At 35.9% G+C, this 10337-nt stretch overlaps 1 non-coding gene across 1 annotated transcript; it reads left to right on the top strand.

Moving 5' to 3' along the window:
• Window positions 1-9116: 9116 nt before the first annotated feature.
• Window positions 9117-9223, top strand: LOC131169821 (small nucleolar RNA R71). Its single transcript, XR_009140736.1, has one exon. It is a non-coding gene; the product is annotated as a small nucleolar RNA R71 (small nucleolar RNA).
• The last annotated feature ends 1114 nt before the right edge of the window (window positions 9224-10337 follow it).

Genomic DNA, 10337 nt, shown 5'->3' with positions numbered 1-10337 from the left:
AACCTCGAGCATCTAAAGCTCTCAAACAATCTTTTCCAAATCCCAATCTCATTGAGTCCATTTTTCAACCATTCAAAATGCAAATACTTTGAAAATTTTGTTGCAAATAAAATATATGCAGAAACAAATGATCAAAATTTGACCCCAAAGTTTCAATTAGAGCATCTCTTTTTCTCTAATTGTGCATATAGTGGAGTATTCCCCAAATTCCTCTATCATCAACATAACCTACGATATGTTTATCTCTCAAGCTTAAAAATGAGAGGAGAGTTTCCATATTGGTTGTTAGAAAATGACACAAAACTAGAAAACCTTTTCTTAAATAACAATTTCCTCTCAGGACCTCTTCAATTACCACTTCATTCTCATATGAATTTGTCATAGTTAGATATCTCTGATAATTTATTCCATGGCAACATTCCACTAGAGATCGGAACATATTTGCCAAGACTGACATATGTGGACTTGTCTAAAAATGGTTTCAATGGTAGCATTCCCTCTTCATTTGGAAATATGAACTTATTGAGAAGCTTAGACTTATACAACAATAGATTGTCGAGTACTATACCTGAGCACTTAACCATGGATTGTGCCTTATTAAGAGAAGTTTTTTTTTTTTTGTCTAAAAATCAATTGCAAGTGTCACGACCCAACCTATTGGTCGGACCGGCACTAGGACCTGGGCCAGCCTAAAGCTCCCGAGGCCCGTAGTAAGCCTAACTATTCCTCAACCCAATCCTAAGGCCCATTTGGGCCCAATTTCAAGAATTCAACCGGATAGAGTCCGGCCATAACATGGACCATTTAACGGGAAATTTTTTTTTTTTACTCGCCCGACCTGTAAACACAATATATATAATAAACTGGGGAGCTCAGCTCACCCTCCACATAATCAAATTATCATAATTCCAATGGGAGCTCAGCTCCCTCATCCAGTCCAACATACATGTATTTAATAAGTTTACAGGTCCAACATGGCAAATATATTACAGACCCAAATCAAATAAATATTTCTAACACATGCGAAATTCTAGGAGTTAACAGAATTATACAAACATTACAGACATTAATAGACGACCTGCGAGGGAGAGAGGCAGGTTAGAACTCAACAAGAAATCTCATGTATCCTGGAAAAATAAGGTGAACAGGAGTGAGCGTTCGACTCAGAGAGTAAAATATCAATTTTAACTATAATCTCTATAGCTATCTAAATCTAATGCACATTGTGGAGTGAAATGCAACATCGTCATAGATTTCATACAAAACACATCAAAAAGGCAATTTGGAGCACTCGCACACCCAACACTATCAAACAGTACATATATGGGAGCTGATCCTCTATACAGCCCTCTTAATCCAACCTCTGCCAATGAAGATCTTAAGCCGAACTTTCGCTTAATAAACCAAATACGGGGTCCTAGCGAATCTCTCAAGCAGTGTCTACCCCGAAGGACCGGGTCCCAGCAAGTATCCCTTAAGCCTTGTTTACTTGTCCTGTCCATATCCAACACCATATCACATGCACGCCATGCACACACGCTGCTCCAAATTATCACAAACAATATCCATGACACTTTAACATTTATGAATGTAATATAAAACGTGTCTAGTGTTTAACTACATAGATGCATATTTATAAGTGATGCATGGGCATGCTTGAACATATAATAATATCAAAATTAGAATTAAAATTAATATTTTACTCACAGATTCAACTGAAGTCACTGTGGAGGCTGGGCGGAGGAGGAAGGCTGTCCCGGCTCACCTGATAATTTTATTGTAATTATTTAATATATTTGACTCAATACAAACTAAGAATAGGTCAAAGATGTCTTAAGTCGTACCGAAAATCTGGCAGAGTCTCTCCTATACCTAGGACCTACCTAACCTGCAAAAGGGCTTAAAACACACTTCTATATCCACAAACCATACACCCACAACTCAATCACATCACACAACCCCTCTTGGGCCCATCCAAATGATGCGTCCCAACCGCAAATGCACGGGTCGTACAAGTAGTATAGAAAAATATCGATCCCACGAGGAGTTGTGTTAATGATTGAATTTTTGATATAAAAGTTGACTAAATTGAAGTATTTATGAAATTAAAATAATGAATTAATGGGTAATGGAGTATGAAATCTAATGTGCAAATTTAATATTCTATTCAACAATGTATTAATTAAACTAAGATTTGCATCAAATTGAAATAAGCAAGTTCAAATATGGCAATATTTAAAATGGCAAATGATTAAATTTGATTAGAAATTAACAATGGTAAAAAGGTGATTCCGGAGTTCGGGGTTTCATATTCAAGCTATTTTGGGATTTTAAATTGGTTGTCCAATCTTATGAATCTTATGAGTTTTAAGGAGATTAATTCTTAAATCCTTTGAATTCCCTTTCGAGTGAGACAAAGAGTGCCTTAATCAAACTAATCCTACTTTCGTGGAGTTAGAATTAATTAAGACCAATTAAGTTCTTTAAATAATCTATTAAAACTCTTAATCATTAGACTATTTCTAGGTCTAAGTTAATTAAGTCCAATTTCCTGATTATCTATCACAAGGCCTTCTCCTTTCGGTGCTTCAACCATGGATTAAGAACATTACTCAATGGGATCCTACATTAAGCATGTCATTAAGCATACAAGAAATGAATAAAACTCATTAAGACCACAAAATATGGATTACCCAATCAAAATCCACAAAATATCTCAAATATTACAACCCTTACTCCAGAATCAAAAGTAAACTACTCACTATCCATAATGCTTACAAGATATGATGAGTTTAAATGGAAATAAAGCTTTAATCTAAGCTAAGAAGTAAGAAATTAAACACTAGAAATGTAGAAAAGTGTAAAGAAAGAAAGAAATCTGCAAATCTTAGTTGAAAATGGTGTGGAAGGTGAAAATGACTCCTCAAATTCTGCTTAGCCTCCTCCTTTCTTTCTTTGCTCCTTGCCCCCTTTCTAAAATGAGAAAATGGGACTATTTATAGCATTTTTCTGACATGGACCCCTAAAATGGTATGTTCTAGGATGAATTATTTGAGAGAATCTCCCGACTCATTAATGAACTCTTCATGGGATCGCATAAGTGGATGCATAAGTTATTCAGTCCCTTATGCGCTTTCGGTTTTGGGTCACTTATGCGGTTGCATGACTTAGTGCATAGGTTATGCACAATTTCGTGAATGTGCATAAGGGAGGCGAGAATGTGCATAAGCTATGCGATCTCCTTATGCACATTTCGGTGGTTCTGAACGATGATCTTTCTCCTTATGCATCTACATAGCTTATGCGGCAAGTTATGCAGTTTGGTCAATGCATATTTCAACTTGAAAACTTGTTTTGACATCTTTTGCTGTAGAAGACACTCCTCAATGGAAAAATTCTCTTTAGTCCTTCAAAAACACCATTTTTCCTACAAAACAAAGTAAAAATTACAAATTAATCCAAAATCGACAATTATGAAAAACTAACTAATTAACTAATAAAATTAGCTAAAAATGACTAATAATCAAATAAAAATGGTTATGAAATTAAACCTAAATGATTATGCAAAATGTATGCATCAAATACCCCCAAACTCAAGCTTTTGCTTGTCCTCAAACAAACTTTAAAATGAAATGCAAAAATTTTTAGGGTGCCTTATCCAAAGAACTAGGAAAATCACCTATTAAAGTAACTTAACACACCTTCAGCCATACCAACAATCCATATACCCATCCTTCAAAATGCAAAGAATCTAATGCTTATCCAAGCTTTCACCGCTTAGCCATCAAGTCAATTATCATTCAAAATCCCCAAACCAACAAATCAAAAGAGATAGTCATGCTCAAAAAGAATTCTAGGACAATTGATAACCAAAGTATCTCAACATGGAATGATAGAATTGAATGAATAGATGAATAGTTTTCCAATCCCATAGGCAAATTCCCTACTCCTATCTCCACTAATGTAGCAAGTACTATCAAGAGATCAAAGGTCTTTTTAGGGATGTAATGAGGCCATGGGGTTTAAAATGAGGCTAAGAAGAAAGATGGGTAAAAAGTATTCAAAGCATGAGAATATTTTCAATTTTTAAACATAAGGTACACTTCTTATTTTATTATAATTTTTTCTTTTTCTTCTTTTTTTCTTTTTTTTTTTGTATATATGGAGGAGAGAAGTACACAATGAGAATTGTCAAGTGCTAGCATAGTTTACAAAACACATAAAAATGGAGGGACATTTTGATACTTTAGACTTGTATTTTGCATTTTCTTTTGATGATTGTCCCTAAAAATGCCACCCCCAAACTCATTTCTTTTAATACTTTGGGTGGATTTCTTTCATTTTGAATGGCAATAGTGAAAAGCACATATACTAGCACTTTTACAAGATGACAAGCACTTCTCCCTTTTTTTGTATATATTTATTTTTATTTTTATTTTTTAGAAAGTGTACCTAATATTCAATATTATTCTCATGAAAAGGGTTGGAGTGTTTGGTTCATTGGCTAGGTAGCAATAAGGATTTCAAGAAAAATTAGGGATAAAAAGGCTCAAAGGGGTTTTCAAAGGTCAATTTTAATTAGGAAAAGGGCCAAAGGTTTAAAATGAGAAGGTTTAAATCAAAGAATGCCTAATCATCTCTCTTTTCAAGTATAAGCTGATATTTCGCCTTGAAAGGTTTAGAAAATTTGTTCTAGGATTGGTGAGACATCATTTGACTACCTTATATCCAATAACTCCCTCTAAACACTCCAATCTCTAAAGGACTAGTTGGGTGGCTTTTTGGCTAAGAAGATATAGGCAAGGGATAGACACTTCAAAACTTTGCACCTCTTAGGAAACTTTCAATCCACAAACCCAACTAAAGGTAAGTCAAATCACTCTCATAGGCAACTTTTCAATACTCAAGGGATTTGGCAAAAGATTTTAATGCATGATGCATGATTCCTAAAATGAGTAATGCATTAACTAAATGGAAGAAGTCTATTTGTGTGCAAAGTGTATAATTTCTAAGTGATGTATAATGTGTGTGTAAATGTGTTATGTATATGTATGTATGGATGTATATGTAAAATATTTACAATATATGTAAATGAAATGGGATGAGATGTTCCTATACTCAAAATGTAAAAAAAATGAAGCAAAAATCAAAATGAATGTGCACCCCCAAACTCAAAATTAGACATTGTCCTCAATGTCTCAAGTAGTGCATTATCAAAATTCAAAGTAAAGAGAAATTACCAGGAATTGTGAAATTTAAGAGCAAAAGGAAAGAGTTACCTGGTATAGAGCAGATGAGAATTCAAGGAATAATGGTGATGCATAAGAGGTCATGAGTTATGCAGAGTAAAGTGCTGTCCAAAACATGTGCATAAGTAGGGTGCATAAGCCGTGCGGTTCTGCATGAGTGGCAATAAGGGTTGCATAGGCTATGTAAAATATTTGCAAATTTTTTTTTTTTTTTTTTTGGTCATGCGGAAGTGCATAAGTTATGCACCCTCCTTATGCAAGTCTCGTGAGTTTTAACTTTTCCAGAACATGTGCATAAGTAGGGTGCATAAGCCGTGCGGTTCTGCATGAGTGGCAATAAGGGTTGCATAGGCTATGTAAAATATTTGCAAAATTTTTTTTTTTTTTTTTTGGTCATGCGGAAGTGCATAAGTTATGCACTCTCCTTATGCAAGTTTCGGTGACCCTTGAAATTTTGAGGAGCGAAGTCATGCGGGAGTGCATAAGTTATGCACTCCCCTTATGCATCTCTCGGCAGAAGTGGTTGTTCAGAAAATCGGGTCATGCAGAAGTGCATAGGTTATGCACTCTGCTCATGCACTGTTCGGCAATTTTTGGAATTTTGGGTTGGTGGTCATGCAGATGTGCATAGGTTATGCACTCTGCTTATGCACCCCTCGGCAAGTTTGAATTTTTGGAGTTCTTGGTTATGCGGAAGTGCATAACTTATGCACCTTCCTTATGCACCCCTCGGCAAGTTTGATTTTTCTGGGTTTCTGGTCATGCAGAAGTGCATAGGTTATGCACTCTGCTTATGCACCCCTCGGCAGAATTGGAAATTCAGAGTTTTTGGTTATGCAGAAGTGCATAGGTTATGCACTCTGCTTATGCAGACTTCGGCAGAGAGAGAAAATGCAGAATTTGAAGTTGTGCAAATGTGCATAAGTCATGCACTCACCTTATGCAAGTTTTGACAGATATAAAATTTGACAAAATGAGGTTATGCAGAAGTGCATAAGCTATGCACTCTCCTTATGCACTTGCAATAAAGGTGGAAAATGGCAAGAATTGTGGTTATGCAGGATTGCATAAGCTATGCAGTTGCTTATGCACAAGTTAGCAAGATCAAGAATGCAATAGAACATGGATTGCAAGTGTGAAAAATACCCTAGAATGAGGAAATATAATTCCATGAAGCATAAACCATGAGAAGTTTCACCAAAAACACATCAATATATACAAAGTATATCAAAAAGGCATCACACAAGCATGTAAAAATGGATCCTACATAAAAGACCTTTGAGAACTATGCCATTTTAAGACAAATTCTGCAAATCAACATTTAGCACATAAAACTCCATAAAATTTGCATGAAGTTGCATCTAACCACAAATGATGAAATGAAGTCTCCAAGTTTTGCCAAGAAAATGCAGCATTTTTACCTTGAATCCTACAACCCAAAGAAGCTCAAAACTGCAAAAATGACTCACTTACCACCATATTAAGATTAAAATCACACATACTTAAAAGTCTCACACCCAACCTCACCAAAAACACAAGCCATCTGCTGCAAACACCCTCTTTCTGCAGAATTTCTTCTTCCTCTGCATAAACCAGTTGCGGCTCAAGGACAGAATCTATCTGCTGCAGACTTTTCCTTTTCTGCAGATTGCATTTTCCTCTGCAATAACAGTTGCAGCTCCCAATAGTTCACCACCTTTCTTCATTGATATACATCTACAAGGGACAAGATTTAATAATGTCAAAAATTGAATTTGAGGAAATTTAAGAAAAACAAAATTAATGAAAATGAAAGTAAATCAACAAAAGCAAAATAAAAGGACTTGGGATGCCTCCCAAGAGCGCTAATTTATAGTCCTTAGCTAGACTCTTTTCATGTTTCATGGTGGCTGAAATTGGAATTTGTTGCCTCTGTTTCCAATAGGTGCTTCAATGAATCTATACTTCATTTTCTTTCCATCACATGAGAAGATCCTTGTTGCTTTGTCTAAAAATCCGACCATTTCTTTCTTGACAACCTTTGGTGCATCTTTTCTTTGAGAGATGGTTGCTTTACTTCACTTTTCTCCACTTCCTCAACTTGAAAGATTGGTGCCATAGGACAAGGTGGATTACTATTCAAATCTTGTGCAAATGCAGCCTCTTTTGGATTTTCATCATTGATACTCCCTTCATGGATAAGACAACTTTCAAGAGAAGCCTTCGGATAGCTCTTTCTAAAGTGCTCTTTTACTAACTCATCAACGATATCAATTCTCACACAAGAGTCTACATCTTCATGGTGCTTCTTCTTATCATTGCCAATATTGAAGACTAACGATCCTCTCCGATTCTAAGAGTAAGCTTTTCACCTTTCACGTCAATCAAAGCACCACCGTAGCCGTGAAAGGCCTCCCAAAATGATTGGCATATGAGAATCCTCTTCCATGTCCAAAATGACAAAGTCAATCGGGATGTAAAATTTTCCAACCTTCATGGTATATTTTCCAAGATCCCTTCGATATTTAATTGATCAATGCGCCAACCAAGAGAAATGTGGGTTGGCTTAAGATCTCCCATGTTAAGCTTCTCATAGATTGAGAGGGGCATAAGGCTTACACTAGCCCCTAAATCCAATAAAGCTTTTATAGAACATGATTCCCCAATATGGCATGGAATTTAAAAACTCCCTGGATCCTAGAGCTTTTGAGGAAGTTTCCTTTGAAGGATAGCTTGCATTCCTCGATTAAGGCTACAGATCTCATAATCTTCAAGTCTTCTTTTGTTTGAGAAAATTTCTTTCAAAAACTTAGCATAAGAAGGCATTTGGGAAAGAGCATCGATAAAGGCACATTTATATATAGCTTCTTCAAAACCTCTAAGAACTTCCCAAATTGCTTATCAAGCTTGGCTTTTGAAATCTCTGTGGAAAGGAAGTGTGGCTTGTAAGGCTCTGGAGGTAGATATTTCTCTTCTATCTCTCCAACCTCCTCTTTAACTTTACTTGCACTCCCTTTATCAATCTTTTGTTTTTCATCTCCATCAAAATCTTCCTCATTTTCTCTCTTTTCAACTTTTTCACTCTTCTCATTATGCACTATTTTACCACTCCTCAGTGTGATGGCATGACATTGCTCCCTTGGATTTTCTGTTTGACTAGGAAGTTTCCCCATAGAATTGGTACTTGATGAGCATGCTTGTTGTGCAATCTGATTTTCCAGCATCCTATTGTGTGTTTGCATTTGTTCCAGCCTTGCTTTCATCTCTCTCAACTCTTCATCACGCTTAATTTGATTAGCAAGAATTTGTTGTAATAAAGCCTCTGTGGTGGAACTTTGTTCTTGCTGTCTTGGTAAAGGTGCAGTATTTGCATTCTTTTGCTGAAAACTAGGTGGTGGTTGCCTAGGTTGTTGGTATTGATGCTCTTGTTGTTGTGATGGAAAGTTCTGAGTTGAAGCTTGATTTTGCTGATTCTCCCATGAAAAATTGGGATGATTCCTCCAAGCATATGAAGGATAATCTACTCCACAGCTCATTGTTCCTTCTGCATAAGTAACTTGTTGAGAACTTCCAGAGCATGATGATGAACTGACTAGCATACTTAAATCCTCCATTTTCTTAGCAAGGACATTAGTGAGTGCATCAAATTTGGCATTGATCATGTTGAATGGATCAAGCTCATACATTCCAGCAACTTGCCTTTTTTGAGTTGGAGTTGACCCTCTTGGACTACTCCATAGATGACTGTTCTTTGCTATTTTCTCTAATAACTCATAAGCTTCATCTTCATGCTTAATGATGAATTCCCCTCCAGTTTGAGCATCAATGATTCCTCTGATAGCAGGAGTGACATTTGTGTAAAAATTCTGGTTTATCATCCATTTAGGAATGGCATGATGTGGACATTGTCTCTCCAACTCCTTCCATCTCATCCATGACTCATAAAGAGTCTCATCTTCTCTTGGTCTAAAAGCAATCATTTGATTCCTCAGCTCTTGAGTTTTTCCAGGTGGAAAATATTGTGCAAGAAATGCATCAGTGAGTTGCTCCCAATTTGTAATGGAGTTGTGAGGTAAAGAATCAAGCCAATCCAATGCTCTATCTTTCAAAGAGAATGGGAATAGCTTCAATCTTGCTGCATCATCAGATACTCCAGGTTGTTTTTGCATATCACAAATCATAGCAAACTTCTTCAAGTGTGTGTGTGGATTTTCGGAAGGATGTCCTCCAAATTGAGAATTTTGAATCATTTGAAGAACTCCAAAATCCATCTTGTAGCTATTTGCATCAATCCTTGGTCTTGCTATGCTCTCTCTCAAATCATCAAAACGTGGAAAAGCATGATCCATCATACTTCCCCTAGGCACGTTTGCATTAACAACTTCTTCCCCTTGGGCTTCATTTTCATTGTTTTGACCATTTCCAGCATTACCAACACCAATTCTAATTCTTTCATCAGCCATATCTGCTTCTAATTCAGTTTCTCTCGAAGCTTCCTTCCTTCTTCTGGTTTCTTTCTTGTTGGCCTTACAAAATTTCTCAATTTCGAGATTAAGCAGTAGGTTGTGTCACTTGAGCTTCTAGCTCTTCTCATAAAAGATTAAAAGTACCTGAAAAAGAACAAACAAACACAAAATGAAAAGATAACAAAGATAAAACTAAAAACAACTAAAATAATCAAGAATTCAATCTTAAACAAACAACTCCCCGGCAACGGCGCCAAAAACTTGATGCGTCCCAACCGCAAGTGCACGGGTCGTACAAGTAGTATAGAAAAATATCGATCCCACGAGGAGTTGTGTTAATGATTGAATTTTCGATATAAAAGTTGACTAAATTGAAGTATTTATGAGATTAAGTAATGAATTAATGGGTAATGGAGTATGAAATCTAAATGTGCATATTTAATATTCCATTCAACAATGTATTAATTAAACTAAAATTGCATCAAATAGAAATAAGCAAGTTCAAATATGGCAATATTTAAAATGGCAAATGATTAAATTTGATTAGAAATTAACAATGGTAAAAGGTGATTCGGAGTTCGGATTTCATATTCGAGCTATTGGGATTTTAAATTGGTTGTCAATCTTATGAAACTTATGAGTT

The sequence above is a fragment of the Hevea brasiliensis genome, chromosome 1, assembly GCF_030052815.1.
Source record: "Hevea brasiliensis isolate MT/VB/25A 57/8 chromosome 1, ASM3005281v1, whole genome shotgun sequence".
Classification (NCBI taxonomy): domain Eukaryota; kingdom Viridiplantae; phylum Streptophyta; class Magnoliopsida; order Malpighiales; family Euphorbiaceae; genus Hevea; species Hevea brasiliensis.
Note: the sequence above shows the minus strand (reverse complement) of the source record. Positions and strands in the feature narration are given on the sequence as shown.